Below are 17,605 nucleotides of genomic sequence, written 5' to 3' on the forward strand. Positions count from 1 at the left end.
GGGGAAGATAGAGAGTGTGTGAGATCAGAGAGAGGGGGTGGGGATAGAGAGTTGTGAGAGCAGAGAGAGTGGGGGAAGATAGAGAGTGTGTGAGATCAGAGAGAGGGGGTGGGGATAGAGAGTGTGTGTGATCAGAGAGAGGGATTCTAACATGATTCTAAGGTACCACGTGACCTCTTCGGACACGATCCCTTCGGCTCGAAGTATGAGCCGGTTCTGAGGTCATGGTGACTACAGACCACCTGCCTGCCTCGCACACTGTGAACAGCATGGCGTGCGTGAGCACAAGTTTGAAATCTTGTGAAAAGCAGATTTGTCATAAAGATCGTTTTACTTTACGTGCTCACAAATAAACAAATATTAGGTGAGGACTGGTGATAAGAAACAATATTTTGTTTAACAAAACTTGGAATCAGAATATTAGTTATTGTTCTGTCGTCATAATTCGCAGGATTATTTACCGAAATTCATGCATGTTCAATTACCAAACCATTCTTCGAGGCATCCAATCGGGTGGCTTGCCGATGAATATGCATGAATTGTCGCTATTTTAAACGTCCTGTAGTTAATTGCTTGGGATCAAGACTTCCTGTAGTCGGACATACAGGCACTGAAATAAACATATCCAATACAGCCCATGCAAGTCTCTAATAGTTGGCAAGTCTAGATTACGGCAGTAGCAGAAAATGAAGATTCACCTGGCTCCTTATTGTTATAATTCATTAAGATAATTTAACAGCTGTTCTTTTTCTGTAACATATTTTCACTTCAGAGACTAGATGTTAGTCTAGACTTCCAGCATCCTGAGTGGCTCTGGTGTGTCCCGCGCTGTCTGCGTTCTGACCTAGATGCCCAGTAGTGTCAAAACAGCTGTATGGCTGATGAAACAGAATGCGGGAGATTAGTGATATCGAACACCAGTAAGCCAGACCAAATAGATGCGAGCGATTTTAACTTAGCGTACCACAGTGATATTTCAACAGCCACGAATCGATCTTAAAACAGCCAAAACGAAACCTCTTCGATTTTAGATTACATTTGCAAGTCCGTGATTAACCCGCTAAAAGTTACTACAGCTGCACTTCTCATAAGAAACCTGACCTCGCACGACCTGTCAACCACAGTCAGCGCTAGCCTCGCAAATTAATACTTATTCAGTATCAAACAATGGGAATTCGCTATGACAATCACTTTCCAGAATAATATGTGAACACGGAATATCATAACCTCATCTGAAATGGAAAATAATTATTATGATTTCGTTCTTATAATCATAAACTATTGTTTGAAAGTGAACTAAAGAAACTATGTTAAATATGCTGAATAAAAATATTGTCAACGAGCGCCCGACAAAAATATTCCACCACCAAGGTGAAATCCAAGTAATTGGTTCTCGTTGCAGTGAAACAGGTGCGTCTTCGTTATACCGATTTTCCTGTCACTTCCTCGTTTTAAGAGGATGGCTGTTTGCCGGGCATGGAAGGAAGTATTCCATTCAACGTGTTTTAAAGTTCCACGTCTTCCACCACGACCACAACGGGAACGACGTTTGATGTTTGTTGTTTAACACCGCACTCAGCAATATTCCAGATATATGACGGCGGTCTGTAAATAATCGATAATAAAACAGACAATCCAGTGATTGGCATCATGAGCATCGATCCACAATTGGGATACGATGACATGCATCAACAAGGTCAGCCTGACCACCTGATCCCGATAGTCGCCTCTTACGACAAGCATAGTCAGTCGCCTCGTACGGCAAGCATGGGTTGCTGAAGACTTATTCTTCACCAGTCACAATGAGTGACTGAGTGAGTGAGTGAGTTTGATTTTACGCCGCTTTTAGCAATATTCCAGCAATATCACGGCGGGGGACACCAGAAATGGGCTTCACACATTGTACCCATGTCGGGAATCGAACCCGGGTTTTCAGCGTGACGAACCCTGACGAGCGAACGCTTTAACCACCAGACTACCCGACCGCCCCCACAATGGGAATACTCTATGACCAGTAACATTGCCGTTGATTGATCACAAATGCACGTGCATGTATACAGGGTTAAATGTAGTTACAAGGAATTACATATACATTCATAAATATATTTTGAATTTAACTATTTCAGAGATCATAAGGGTTTATATTTTCTCCCACTAAATCTTTAATAGGACTACATATAGTAACAAGTCAGGTTTGAAATAGTTTCAAATGAGTATAGCACTTTGTTGCTTTCACCGACATTTGCAAAATATAGAGACGGCAGACACCCATCCTCGTTTATACAGGGAATTATGTCTTCATTCGATTGTGACACATACCCATGACTTATTAGCCACTATGGCTTCGTTTCGGAAGTGAGAACCGAGCCGACCAGATCTCGTTTTAGCCCCTTAATGCCGTACCATATTTTAACGTCTTTTGGTATGCCGGAATCTAGCCTGTCTCACAGTCCCTGAACCATATTATTTTCCCTTCCGCGTTGCTCTTTCTGTAATGCGCAATCCCTAAAAGAAGCAAGTCTAGATTTTCCTCAGGTTCTCAATCTCTCGTCTCAGTGAGGGTCGTTTTCTTAAATGGAGTTATTTGTTTCTTTCAAAACTACGTATATATTTTCATTGACTCAGCGTTAGTCTAACGGGGATCGAACCACCGACCTTCTGTTCTCCGGACGCGGTCCGTAAACGTGACTGCGCTGAAGACAAACGTGACCTTATAAATATGTCGAGTGTCTACTTCAGCAGTTAATCATGTCAATCACCTGTGATTAAGTTGTGCATACCAGTTAAAGAAAGCCCTCGCGGTGACCTTATCACTAACTAGGCCCCGTCACTGCAGCAATAAAGCAATAATTCGTGAATCTTGACGCAGATAGAATAAAAATGTCAGCCGCTCATAAACCAGTCTCCTGTAGCTGCTCTCTTCCAACTGTAATTTGTATGTCACAGGGCCTTAACATTTGACATGACCTTTACACTGCATATCTAAGCTATTTGTCACAGAGATGCGCACATTTTAATTACCTCCAACGACATATATATGATAAAAACACGGAGTATTACACAATCAAACATATATACTTACTTCACACGTAAACCTGCTTGTACTGGGGCACTAAGCCATAACTGTGTGTTTGGATATGAGTGAGTGAGTTAAAATTTAACATCGCATCGACATTATTGTTTTAATTATTTATTTGTTAATTTATTTTTTTTTTTTTTTTTTTTTTTTTTTTCTTTAACATTTTTTATATTTTTATATATATATATTTTATTTTATTTTATTTTATTTATTTTTTTTTTTTGGGGGGGGGGGGGTGTTTAACGCCGCACTTATATCAAGTGTGGCCCAGACAATCCAGTGATTGAACAAACCACGTCGTTGGGATACGGTGACACGTCATCAACAAGTCACCTAGCCAGACCGCTCGAACCACAGCGTCGTCTCTGACGACAAGCACATTTGATGACTAATTCTAACCCAGGATCACCACGTGGAAGAGGCACACGGAGTGTGGGCTTCATTTAAATAAGTACACGTGACAGCTGAGAAACTATATCTCCACAGATACCAGTATGACATTTTGCAGCAACGTAGAACTTAAAACTAGTGACATCGGACCTTTTCACCATGCCCACAGATTAACGCTTAGTCTCTGAAATAATATAATTTCTAGACAAACAAATATAGCCATATATATATATATATATATATATATATTCAAAAAGAGCCCCAGTGAGATGGGAGATTCGGGAACCCGATAAAACTAAAAAAATCACCTAGTCCAAACCTAGACTTGCTTCATTAGGGATTTTGCATTTCAGAAAGGGCAAAGTGGAAGGGAAAATAATATGGTTCAGGGACTGTGAGACAGGCTATCACCCCAGTATATCGACGATTGAATAGACATTTGCATGTAACTTTATTGATAAAGGTTGATTTGGGGGCACCCACTTAGTCTTCAGTTTGTTTCATCTATAGTTCGTTTTTTTTATAAAAACTAAGTTATCCACCGGTGATTGGAGGGGTAATAACCTGAGCCCTTCAGAAACAAAATAGACCTGCCGTGTAAAATAAGATAAAGAAAAATTAGAGAGAGTTGAATATATTTATTTGATACAATAACCAAATATTTGATTTCTAAAAACAGTATCACTGAAGCTGTGGGAGTCTTGACTACATGACATTGCATTTCTCCTTATCGGGGGCGACACGTGCACATGTACGTCAGAATATCCGAAAGGGCCGTCTTGAATGTATACTACTTGGATGGGAAAGATATTCACAGGAGTGTGTAATTTGAATTGTTAAAGGGTCATTTCACTACCCGCCTCTAGCAGACCCTTCCCATTGAACCATGGCCTTATATCTTTTGTCGCGCCCTCTTCAGTGAACATGTTTGATTTTATTAAGATTACAGTTCTGCGTAGTAAATTATGCGTAGTAAATAAGATTGATGCTCACTTTTATCGAGAGAGTGTGAGAGGGGGGGGGGGGAGGGGGGAGGGGGGGAGGGGGGGGGGGAGGGGGTGCAGAGTTGCGCCCTTAGGGCACGCCAGAAACCTATGGTTGTGGGTTCGAATCCCGGTTCGCCCCGATTATGTTTCTAGGTTTGTCAGTACCATACCCGTGCTTGTGGGTTTCACCGAAGTGGTAAACGTCTGAGACCTGCCTCACTTCGGGCTTCCCTCCAAAATTATGCTGACACGCAGCGATATAACTGTTGAAAGTGACGTTAAACACAACTCACTCACTTTGCGTCACCCAAAAATTGTTAATAGCTAGAAACCTTATGATATACTAAAAGAAGCCTCGGTGAATAACGAAACACTACATTCTACAATAAACGTGACATAACCTCACCAGTTTAAAGTTTATCTTTGGTCTGTTTTGTGGAAAACTCGACTGTCCATATATCATCTTATCATAACAACACACAATAATAAGAGTGTGTGAGTATGGTAAACGCCGCTTTTACCCATGTCGGGAATCGAACCCGGGTCTTCGACGTGACGTGCGAACGCTTTAACCACTAGACTACCCGACCGCCCACACAAGAATAAGAGAGAACGCTTATTTGTAGTTTTATTGTTTGTTTTATCCCTATTCACTACTCATTTGTAGAGATAGGCCGAACTTTGTTGTCTCTTGGGACGACCAGTTTAACGACATGCGCGTTCCATACAGACTTGTTTACCGTACAAATGTTTACAAACAAAAGACGCAGATCTAGACCCGCCACATGTACACCTGTCATATCTTTAATGGACCACAACTTCCTCACAATGTAACACATAAGTAGCGCGCTGTCAAACTCACTTACAATCGATCTCACAAAAATGCTTCTGCGATCACGCCTAGACTTGAAGATTTTCTTGAAGCTCAAGGCGGAAACCATCGCTATATGATCCGCCATCGCTCGAGCGCTGTGTTCTGAGACCTACAGCATCACTCTCGTCCGGGCGCGTAGACTCCACTATAGCTGTCTTTATCGCCCACCGCCCCTGGGAACGAACAGGTTGTCGTTTAACCTAGAAAACATGGCAGATAATGAGTGTTATGCACATATTGGGAGTTTACGACTGACGCGGTACCTCAGCTGACGATACAGGTAGGTTAGAATATTGTGAATACACCGACAAGGTGCGCGTGAACGTGTTATTGGTAAATCCAAGTTTCCCGATCGTGAGCGTTTGAACACACACGTGCACGGTTGACACCGAGTCTAACTTGAGCCCCCTTGTGTTGATAAAGAGCCTGTGAAGGAGGTCATACTGTCAACAGTCTTCATATTTGCTGACAGGTATGTTATTGAGGGTGTAAAACTCCTGTAGATTCAGTTCGGGTGTTGCAAGAACGCCGACTGCCAAACCGGTGTTAAAGCCATTTTGATCCTTATGAAATATTAACCAGTTCACAAAGCAGTGCTCTAACACTTGTCCGCCCGGCTATATTGTTGCATGTCGTGTCATAATATAATGCCTGGCCGAAATGCACGAACTGTATCTACAGCATGCACTCAAAATGTTGTAAATCTGTGTCTTTTCTCTCTCGAAACGTTGACATGACACCGGCCGTCTGACGGCCAGGAATGTTATGTCTATAAATAGGCTTCCGGGTTGAAAACAACACGACGAGGATTTCAGACGAGATGAGCATGGTAAATCAACTCGTTAAATATGCATACGTTATAAATGCACAGTCAGTATAAATGAGTGTTTCATGGTAAAATTGGATGTAGCTCCCTAGTTGCTACATTAAAAAACAACAACATTGATAGTAGGGCAGGGGCGGGTAACGCGGGTACTCGGGTCGGGTGGGTCTTGAGTAGGACCCGGGTACCCACAGGACTACCCGAACCCGTGGTCAGTCAAGTGATATATTGTTTAAGGACAAAAATTATCCAAAACTCTGTGGTATACTATAAGTCACTAATGCTCCCATTTCTTTCTGACAATGCACCCATTCCTTCTGACTTTTATATGTTTGAATATAGATAAAACTTCATGCAGTAAACTTCATTGTGTGCATGACCGGATTATTTTACCCGTATATCTAAGTACATTTTGCCAGGGCTACGGTCATACTGTTCCAAATCGGACAGTTTGTACCTATCTCTAGATATCTACAGCGGGTACCCGGGTAGGGTCGGGTAATGGGGAGGTGGGTACCCGGATAGTAGTAAATTTGGACTCGTCCCACCCTAATTGATAGGGTTGGTTGACAGCAAAGATCATATTCTTGTCAGAAGTAGCGTTATTTCTTATTGAGGTGGAGATGTTTGATAGGGAAAAAGGCATACAATGTATTTCAATCAAAAGGCTTTCCGTGGCAATACGTCACCTAAAATGCTATAATATAATGTTTTGAGGAAAAAGAAACCAAGGTAAATGCAACTGAGATATCGTATCATAATCTAATACAATCTCCAAACTGTGCATGACTATTAACACTTTTAAATGAGCAGTCGGTATCAAATACAAATATATTCATATAAAAATACTACACACATTTAAAGTTATGTAATTAGATGTGGACAGTGTCATTTACGATTCCATGTCTTATTTCCTGTATAAATCTGGTATCAGTACAAGCGACCCGTGAAGATCCGGGGTAGAAAAGGTCTTCAGCAACCCATGCTTGTCCTAAGAGGCGACTAACGAGATCGGGTGGTCAGGTTCGATGACTTGGTTGATGCATGTCATCGTATTCCAATTGCGAAGAGTGATGCTAATGATATCAATCACTGGATTGTCTGGTCCAGACTCGATTATTTACAGACCGCCGCCACAGAGCTGGAATATTGCTGAGTGCGGCCTTAAACAACAAACAAACAAGCTGAACCACCCTAAGACATTGCTAGGTTTTTTAAACACTAGTCCAGAGGACTAGCGCAAATCGTATTTCACTTTTCCTCGGAGTTTGCAGCTAGTCAAGCTGGAAGATACTAACTTGATTTCTATGTTTACAATTTCTATCAGTTTTATTCTGCTCCCAAAGAAAGCAATTCAGAATTTAGAAATATGGCCGTCAAATATTGCTATTCAATGAGGACTAACATCAATGTTGTTTTACGTATCCCCAACACACTTTAGTAGTCTCGGAATTTCGAAGGCTGCTAAACGCTTCCTTAAAGTTGTATACATTCCGTATCATATTAGTCCAGCTTAGAGGGATTATCTTAAACTTTTAATCCAAAACGTTTAGTGTGCATGAATTAACAAACAATACAGGATATGTGTATAAGCAAGATGCATCGAGGGAGAGTATCATTTCCTTTTTTTTTTGCCCCAAAACTATATTATCTGCCCTAAGTATATAGACCAATATTTAGTTTTAAACACCATCATGTAAATTAATAACATCACTGTTCACGAATAACTGTTTGTAGCAATTTGTCTGTGTGGATGAGGTGAGGTGAAATTTGATTTAACGTCGCGTCCAAGATTATTGCACTTATATAGTGACGTGCCTGTACGTGTGTGTGTTTGTGTGGCTGCTTGTACTAGTCCGGACTGATGCCGATTTATAGTGCTAGCTCACTGAGATACCATGCCGCAGTTTAACATGAATATCCCACTCAGACACATGACTCCGAGCCGACCAGTCCTTGTTTTAGCCCCTTAATGCCGAGCGCCAGACAGGGTAACAACAAGTACCATCTTTTAACGTCTTTTTGTATGACGCGGCCGGGGATCGAACCCCGGACTTTCCGCTCTCCGGGCGGACACTCTACCACAAGACCACGGAGGCGGTCCTGTGTGGATGATGCAACGCAGATAGTAATACTAGTAGTATAAGCATGCTAATTACCCATAAGATTAGAAAATAACATTGTGCAAATATCACTTCACGCGCACCAGTGTATTGTTTCCGTCATCAGGATGGCATTGGTGATGTCATTCAAATCTGATTGTGACGTATGGTCTCAGCTGAAGGTTTTTGACGTCATTCTACAATTGTGGTTTTCTGACACGACGGTCATGATCGGTGCATGTTTCTAAAGGGGAGCTCAAGGGGATTAAGAATTTCTATAGTGGTTAAAAAAAGAGATTATTACAATCGCATGTGTGGCATGTATGACCCACGCTCTCGTTCAGGAAATACAAGAATTCTGACACTCGTTTCGTAAAATCAGTATGAAACTCATGCTTGGATAAGAGTCTAGATATCAGCCGCCACTAAGTCATGTAGTACTGGTATATACTGTGGCCTTTCAGCAACTTCGATTAAGTGATACCTTCAACGACGTCATAGATGACTTAAAACAGCCGTGTACAAAGCTTAAGGATCAGCCGTTATCCTCCCGTGTCTGGAATATTGCTAAAAGCGGCGTTAAACTACACTCACCCATAACGACAATGGATAAGAGTAGGCGAGCGAATGTTTTACTCAGCTCTACTCAACAGTGATATAACGTTAGACAACCCAGTGGTTGATAGACTGAGCAACGATGTACTCAGTCGGGTATGATAACACAGAATTTCATGTTTTAAAGACCCAATGAAATGTGTGTCAGATGGTTACAATGGGCGCGTTCAACGTACCCATGCGGGAACTGATTCGTTTATTCTGGGGGTTAATTTAGGCAGTCGTGACATGGCTCGGTTTTCTGTTGTTGTAGTCTTGTCGTCCTGGGCGCCGGTCCACAAAGCAACGGTAGCGCTAAGACGATCGTAACTACTACACGCAGAGCTCCAGATAAGCTGCGTATCTGCGTGAAATACGCATCAGAAATGCAGAAATACGCAGTAAAATATAATCCAAGCGTATCAAATACACAACGAACATTACAGATACGCTACAAAAATAAAATTTGTGCGTATCATCAAAATATTGTGAAGTAACCCTGCGTATTCGATTTGCAAATCAGCAACTTATTTTGAAATTATAAACGGGCATTCCGTCAACCTTGCCAAACTCCACGATGACAGTTACAGCATGATCATTTGCCATCACACTTTCTTGTGGAAGTATCGTGGTATTTTTCAGTCCTATAAAGCTCTCGAACCCACACGACACCAGTTTGCAGGGACTAGATGAATAGTGTTAACTTAAATACCCACTTGTGTAAAAACTTGTGGGTAACAGAAATTTGAATACGCAGATAGAATTACTGATACCCAATGATTTTAAAATGCATGGGTAAAATACCCACAACACCAAAAGCTTATCTGGAGCTCTGACACGTTATCATAGACTTACGACTGTCGTACGCCACGATCGCTTCCGGGGTAGAATAGGTCTTCAGCAACCCATGCTTGCCGTAAAAGGTGACTATGCTTGTCGTACAAGGCGACTAACGGGATCGGGTGGTCAGGCTCGCTGACTTGGTTGATGCATGTCATCGATCTCAATTGCGCGGATCGATGCTCATGATATTAATCACTGGATTGTGTGATCCAGACTCGATATTATTTACAGACCGCCGTCATAAAGCTGGAATATTGCTGAGTGCGGCGTTAAACAACAAATCAACCAACCAACCAACCAACCAACCAACGCCAGGATAGCTTTGTGGAACGGGATCCTAGTCGCAATGCCAGCTTTTTCACGTGATTTCCTTCAATCTCGATCTTATCTTCTTTCTTTATATCACGTGAGTGACAGTGGTGGTTGCCAAGGTGATGTCAAGCTACCCTCTCTCTTGTTTGGTATATGGCGTGTTACAATGGGGTATTGACATGCGAGAATATGATTTCAGATTTGTAGATATGTGAGTAGCGTCAAGGACAATATCCTTGTCACACACATACTGTATATTACATATTACAGTGTTGCGTATTCTCTGGCGTACAGGGGAGACAATACCCACTGTGAACTCCATCCCTTTTGTTATCTTGAGAAATGAGTGACGGCTACTGTAGGCTGGCGTGAAAGTTTCATGATATATTGCTGTGGTGGTATTACGTAGATTGTGATTTATATCTCGAGATGAGTCAGTTCGAATTAGGGCGTTTCAGCCTGTGTTGTTTTAATCCTCGGGGGGTGGGGGGGGGGGGGGGGGTGGGGGGTGGGGGGGGGCGGGGGGGTGGGTTGTTTGCTCGTCACGCTGAGGGCCCGGGTTTGCTTCCTCACATGGGTACAATTTGTGAAGCTTATTTCTTGTGTCACCCACCGTGGGGAAATGCTTAAAACGACGTAAAGCAATACTCACTCACTCACTCACTCACTCACTCTACAGACTGATAAAGGGAACTCTGAGATCCGCAACTAAGCACATATCGCTATTCAGATAATCCTTCAAATTCATTCTGCTTAAATCACACCAAACACAGACGCCCAACCACGGCTGACTGTGTATATTCGTGACAGAGGTCGGTGTCAAGAAATATCTTGATTTGTAATTTGGACTTATGTCCTACACATCAGTATGTATATTACATGAAATATTTGTGTCGACCATATCGAATACGTGTTTATTCAATAGCAGGCTTTGTCATGGACAACTTGAATAACATATGTTCCTAGAATTAAAGTTACATGATGAAAATATAAATTCCAAAAAGGAGCTGTGTAGTTTCATGTAACTGAGAAGGGGATGAGTATAGGCTGCTAGAACTGAGAAGGGGGTGAGTATTGGCTGCTAGAGCTGAGAAGGGGATGAGTATAGACTGCTAGAGCTGAGAAGGGGATGAGTAGACAGCTAGAGCTGAGAAGGGGATGAGTAGACAGCTAGAGCTGAGAAGGGGATGAGTATAGACTGCTAGAGCTGAGAAGGGGATGAGTAGACAGCTAGAGCTGAGAAGGGGATGAGTAGACAGCTAGAGCTGAGAAGGGGATGAGTATAGACTGTTAGAGCTGAGAAGGGGATGAGTATAGACTGTTAGAGCTGAGAAGGGGATGACCATAGACTGCTAGAGCTGAGAAGGGGGTGAGTATAGGCTGCTAGAGCTGAGCAAGGGATGAGTATAGACTACTAGAGCTGAACAGGGGATGAGTATAGACTGTTAGAGCTGAGAAGGGGGTGAGTATAGGCTGCTAGAGTTGAGAAGGGGATGAGTATAGGCTGCTAGAGCTGAGAAGGGGATGTGTATAGGCTGCTAGAGCTGAGAAAGGGATGAGTATAGGCTGCTAGAGCTGAGAAGGGGATGAGTATAGACTGTTAGAGCTGAGAAGGGGGTGAGTATAGGCTGCTAGAGCTGAGAAGGGGATGAGTATAGGCTGCTAGAGCTGAGACGGGGGTGAGTATAGGCTGCTAGAGCTGAGAAGGGGATGAGTATAGGCTGCTAGAGCTGAGACGGGGATGAGTACAGGCTGCTAGAGCTGAGACGGGGATGAGTACAGGCTGCTAGAGCTGAGAAGGGGATGAGTATAGGCTGCTAGAGCTGAGAAGGGGATAAGTATAGACTGCTAGAGCTGAGAAGGGGATGAGTATAGGCTGCTAGAGCTGAGAAGGGGATAAGTATAGACTGCTAGAGCTGAGACGGGGATGAGTACAGGCTGCTAGAGCTGAGAAGGGGATGAGTATAGGCTGCTAGAGCTGAGAAGGGGATAAGTATAGACTGCTAGAGCTGAGAAGGGGATGAGTATAGGCTGCTAGAGCTGAGAAGGGGATGAGTATAGGCTGCTAGAGCTGAGAAGGGGATGAGTAGACTGCTAGAGCTGAGAAGGGGATGAGTAGACAGCTAGAGCTGAGAAGGGGATGAGTATAGGCTGCTAGAGCTGAGAAGGGGATGAGTAGACTGCTAGAGCTGAGAAGGGGATGAGTAGACTGCTAGAGCTGAGAAGGGGATGAGTATAGGCTGCTAGAGCTGAGAAGGGGATGAGTATAGACTGCTAGAGCTGAGAAGGGGATGAGTAGACTGCTAGAGCTGAGAAGGGGATGAGTATAGGCTGCTAGAGCTGAGAAGGGGATGAGGAGACTGCTAGAGCTGAGAAGGGGATGAGTATAGACTGCTAGAGCTGAGAAGGGGATGAGTAGACTGCTAGAGCTGAGAAGGGGATGAGTAGACTGCTAGAGCTGAGAAGGGGATGAGTATAGACTGCTAGAGCTGAGAAGGGGATGAGTATAGACTGCTAGAGCTGAGAAGGGGATGAGTAGACTGCTAGAGCTGAGAAGGGGATGAGTAGACTGCTAGAGCTGAGAAGGGGATGAGTATAGACTGCTAGAGCTGAGAAGGGGATGAGTATAGACTGCTAGAGCTGAGAAGGGGATGAGTAGACTGCTAGAGCTGAGAAGGGGATGAGTATAGGCTGCTAGAGCTGAGAAGGGGATGAGTATAGGCTGCTAGAGCTGAGAAGGGGATGAGTATAGGCTGCTAGAGCTGAGAAGGGGATAAGTATAGACTGCTAGAGCTGAGAAGGGGATGAGTTTAGGCTGCTAGAGCTGAGAAGGGGATAAGTATAGACTGCTAGAGCTGAGAAGGGGATGAGTATAGGCTGCTAGAGCTGAGAAGAGGATTAGTATAGACTGCTAGAGCTGAGAAGGGGATGAGTATAGGCTGCTAGAGCTGAGAAGGGGATGAGTATAGACTGCTAGAGCTGAGAAGGGGATAAGTATAGACTGCTAGAGCTGAGAAGGGGATGAGTATAGACTGCTAGAGCTGAGAAGGGGATGAGTATAGGCTGCTAGAGCTGAGAAGGGGATGAGTATAGGCTGCTAGAGCTGAGAAGGGGATGAGTATAGACTGCTAGAACTGAGAAGGGGATGAGTATAGGCTGCTAGAGCTGAGAAGGGGATGAGTATAGGCTGCTAGAACTGAGAAGGGGATGAGTATAGACTGCTAGAGCTGAGAAGGGGATGAGTAGACTGCTAGAGCTGAGAAGGGGATGAGTATAGACTGCTAGAGCTGAGAAGGGGATGAGTATAGGCTGCTAGAGCTGAGAAGGGGATGAGTATAGGCTGCTAGAGCTGAGAAGGGGATGAGTATAGGCTGCTAGAGCTGAGAATGGGATGAGTATAGACTGCTAGAGCTGAGAAGGGGATGAGTATAGACTGCTAGAGCTGAGAAGGGGATGAGTAGACTGCTAGAGCTGAGAAGGGGATGAGTATAGACTGCTAGAGCTGAGAAGGGGATGAGTATAGGCTGCTAGAGCTGAGAAGGGGATGAGTATAGGCTGCTAGAGCTGAGAATGGGATGAGTATAGACTGCTAGAGCTGAGAAGGGGATGAGTATAGACTGCTAGAGCTGAGAAGGGGATGAGTAGACTGCTAGAGCTGAGAAGGGGATGAGTATAGACTGCTAGAGCTGAGAAGGGGATGAGTAGACTGCTAGAGCTGAGAAGGGGATGAGTATAGACTGCTAGAGCTGAGAAGGGGATGAGTAGACTGCTAGAGCTGAGAAGGGGATGAGTAGACTGCTAGAGCTGAGAAGGGGATGAGTAGACTGCTAGAGCTGAGAAGGGGATGAGTATAGGCTGCTAGAGCTGAGAAGGGGATGAGTAGACTGCTAGAGCTGAGAAGGGGATGAGTATAGACTGCTAGAGCTGAGAAGGGGATGAGTAGGCTGCTAGAGCTGAGAAGGGGATGAGTATAGACTGCTAGAGCTGAGAAGGGGATGAGTATAGGCTGCTAGAGCTGAGAAGGGGATGAGTATAGACTGCTAGAGCTGAGAAGGGGATGAGTATAGACTGCTAGAGCTGAGAAGGGGATGAGTATAGACTGCTAGAGCTGAGAAGGGGATGAGTAGGCTGCTAGAGCTGAGAAGGGGATGAATATAGACTGCTAGAGCTGAGAAGGGGATGAGTATAGGCTGCTAGAGCTGAGAAGGGGATGAGTATAGACTGCTAGAGCTGAGAAGGGGATGAGTATAGACTGCTAGAGCTGAGAAGGGGATGAGTATAGACTGCTAGAGCTGAGAAGGGGATGAGTAGGCTGCTAGAGCTGAGAAGGGGATGAGTAGGCTGCTAGAGCTGAGAAGGGGATGAGTAGGCTGCTAGAGCTGAGAAGGGGATGAGTATAGACTGCTAGAGCTGAGAAGGGGATGAATATAGACTGCTAGAGCTGAGAAGGGGATGAGTATAGGCTGCTAGAGCTGAGAAGGGGATGAGTATAGACTGCTAGAGCTGAGAAGGGGATGAGTAGGCTGCTAGAGCTGAGAAGGGGATGAGTATAGACTGCTAGAGCTGAGAAGGGGATGAGTAGGCTGCTAGAGCTGAGAAGGGGATGAGTAGGCTGCTAGAGCTGAGAAGGGGATGAGTAGGCTGCTAGAGCTGAGAAGGGGATGAGTAGACTGCTAGAGCTGAGAAGGGGATGAGTATAGACTGCTAGAGCTGAGAAGGGGATGAGTAGGCTGCTAGAGCTGAGAAGGGGATGAGTAGGCTGCTAGAGCTGAGAAGGGGATGAGTATAGGCTGCTAGAGCTGAGAAGGGGATAAGTATAGACTGCTAGAGCTGAGAAGGGGATGAGTAGGCTGCTAGAGCTGAGAAGGGGATGAGTATAGGCTGCTAGAGCTGAGAAGGGGATGAGTATAGACTGCTAGAGCTGAGAAGGGGATGAGTAGGCTGCTAGAGCTGAGAAGGGGATGAGTAGGCTGCTAGAGCTGAGAAGGGGATGAGTAGGCTGCTAGAGCTGAGACGGGGATGAGTAGACTGCTAGAGCTGAGAAGGGGATGAGTATAGACTGCTAGAGCTGAGAAGGGGATGAGTAGGCTGCTAGAGCTGAGAAGGGGATGAGTAGGCTGCTAGAGCTGAGAAGGGGATGAGTATAGGCTGCTAGAGCTGAGAAGGGGATAAGTATAGACTGCTAGAGCTGAGAAGGGGATGAGTAGGCTGCTAGAGCTGAGAAGGGGATGAGTATAGGCTGCTAGAGCTGAGAAGGGGATCACAAAGGAATGAGGTGAATGTTTTATTAAATATATTCTCACGGGTCTGTAAGAGAAAGAAAATAGAAATCATATCAATGCAAAAACAGAAACTATGTGAACACCGAACTCACAATAGATATGTGAACCCTTCTCACACACAGGAGTCCCAAAGAGGGACAGGTCAGCCGAAATTGCCTAGGCAGAAGGCGACCTCTTAAACACTTATTGCAACAACAACAACAAGAGACGACGCGGTGATGTATTGTATGGCCACCTGCAAGGCTAGATGAACGTATGCTCAAGCATTGTCCTATGCATAGATAATCAGTAACAGATTGTGTTTATGGAAACTGCATTATTCATGCCACGCAGTGTTGAATCTGATAGTGTGTTATGTTATTTCATGTTATAGCCAAACGCCCTCGGGAATTCCGAATTAGAATAGATCCCAGCAACCACATATGCAGGTCGCGGTGACTCGATGGTGGATCGGTGGTCAGGCTCAGTGGCTGCGTTGATAGCGTGTCATCTTAACACGATAATCGTTGCTCGTTGTATCAATCACTTGATTGTCTGCCCCAGACTCGATTATGTTTAGGCCACCGTGCAGTGTCTGAAACTCAGCAGAGTAAACTTAGAGCTTTATGGACCAGCACATTAAACAAAATGTAGGCCCAGTAGAAAAAATGTAGGCCCAGTGGAAAAAGTGTAGGCCCAGTGGAAAAACTGTAGGCCCAAACATTTTATCAGAAGCTTGGAGTCATACTCCTGAAATATAAATAACAAAGCACAACCCGTCAACCAGAAACTTTTACTGCTGTCACACCGAGTTCCCAGAGACTCTGTGCTGATGGGTGAAGCCTACATTTATCACGGAAATTATCAGCTTGTAAAATATCTTTACGACTACATGTCATTTGAAAGGTACAATCCTACTGTTTATAAATATGAAAGTTATGTTTATCACATTATTTAAATAATGCTTAATTAATAATTACTTTAATAAACTGCAGGCCGTAAGGTCCTGCTGAAATTTAATACTATCAGCCCGAGAATAAATCTGTCGGTCTCGGGCCTACGGGCTGTTGTCTATTGCGAACACTGCCGCCGTGATATAGCTGGTACATTCATGAGAACGGCGTTAAAGAACAAACAAATACATCCGTATTGAATCATATATTGTCATTACAATATGTTAGTCTTTTGAATATCGGTCTTTTCTATAAGATTGTGCCATGACAGAATAACTATAGTAATATGACAGAATTGGTCTTTAAAGATAGTCATCAAGTCATAGTAATAGACTGGAAGACCTGAAGTAACACGTGACTTAATTAGCCCAGAATAGAAAGCCCTCTCTTTACACCGCAACACAGTACCGCTTCTTGATTAAACGTATCTCAATTTCTTAAGTAAAAATATCTCCAAGATAAACTGTTTCGAGTACACACTGAAGCGTACCCTGTGTTTTAGCAACGTGAAGGAAACATCAATGTTTTTCATGAAATGACTGGCTTCCGTTTAATGCTTCAGTGATTCGGAGTATCATATGGTATGAATTTTGAATAATTAATTACTGATAGTCAGAATTATTATTGACTGACATCCGTAGGTTGTCATTAGGCAATACGGAACTGCTTCGCATCTTGGAATCAATATGTAACTGAATTTCGAAGTTACCCAGAGTGACTGTAATGAAACTCCGTTAACCCGGACGGTGCCGCTACCACTGAAATCATGCGGATATACAACTGTCCGGTTTAATGAAACATTAAAGGGTTTAATACATGTTCTTTATTGTTGGCGATGGGTCCAAGGTATTTATCGTTATAGAATGGAGACATATTTCAAAGCAAGCAATGATAATTTAGGCCCTAGTCGCTGCATAATCGACGCCATATTAATCGATAAAAATATTCTGTTCTTGCAGTGAATGAGATTAAATTAATCCACATGCTTTAAAATCTATCCAAAAAAAAGAAATAGTTCGCTGGACATACGGGTAGAAATGCATGTTTTGAAGCAGTTCCTGAAAAGGTATCCCGTTTTCACAAACTAAATATAAACATTATTTATGACAAGTTCCTACTTCCTCGGAGACATATTTCACATGATGATATTTTTCCCTATTTCCTATTATTAATCACACACCGAGGATACATTGTACGACATTGTAATCATTCAGCAAGACAGGACTGTATTATAGTTTTCACTTGTCATTATACACGATGACAATAAGACACGACGACAATACTTGTGAAACAATTTGATCGAAATATAAAAAGGACGAAAATATGATTATTCGAGCGATGTTTGACCAAAAAATGATACATTTTGATTACATTAATGTAATTTTGAA

General features: G+C 43.5%; 1 protein-coding gene across 2 annotated transcripts in view; it reads left to right on the forward strand.

Moving 5' to 3' along the window:
• Positions 1–5,494: 5,494 nt before the first annotated feature.
• LOC139464398 (polypeptide N-acetylgalactosaminyltransferase 1-like) overlaps positions 5,495–17,605 on the forward strand; it is a 47,640-nt gene continuing 35,529 nt past the window's right edge. The window contains exons 1-2 of one of the 2 annotated variants that reach the window (XM_071245926.1): positions 5,495–5,609; positions 5,753–5,801. The gene's annotated coding sequence lies outside the window, so the exon portion shown is untranslated. The remainder of the gene's footprint in view (positions 5,610–5,752; positions 5,802–17,605) is intronic. The other variant, XM_071245925.1, reaches the window with a different exon arrangement.

The sequence above is a fragment of the Haliotis cracherodii genome, unplaced genomic scaffold, assembly GCF_022045235.1.
Source record: "Haliotis cracherodii isolate W230 unplaced genomic scaffold, xgHalCrac1.p SCAF_17, whole genome shotgun sequence".
Classification (NCBI taxonomy): domain Eukaryota; kingdom Metazoa; phylum Mollusca; class Gastropoda; order Lepetellida; family Haliotidae; genus Haliotis; species Haliotis cracherodii.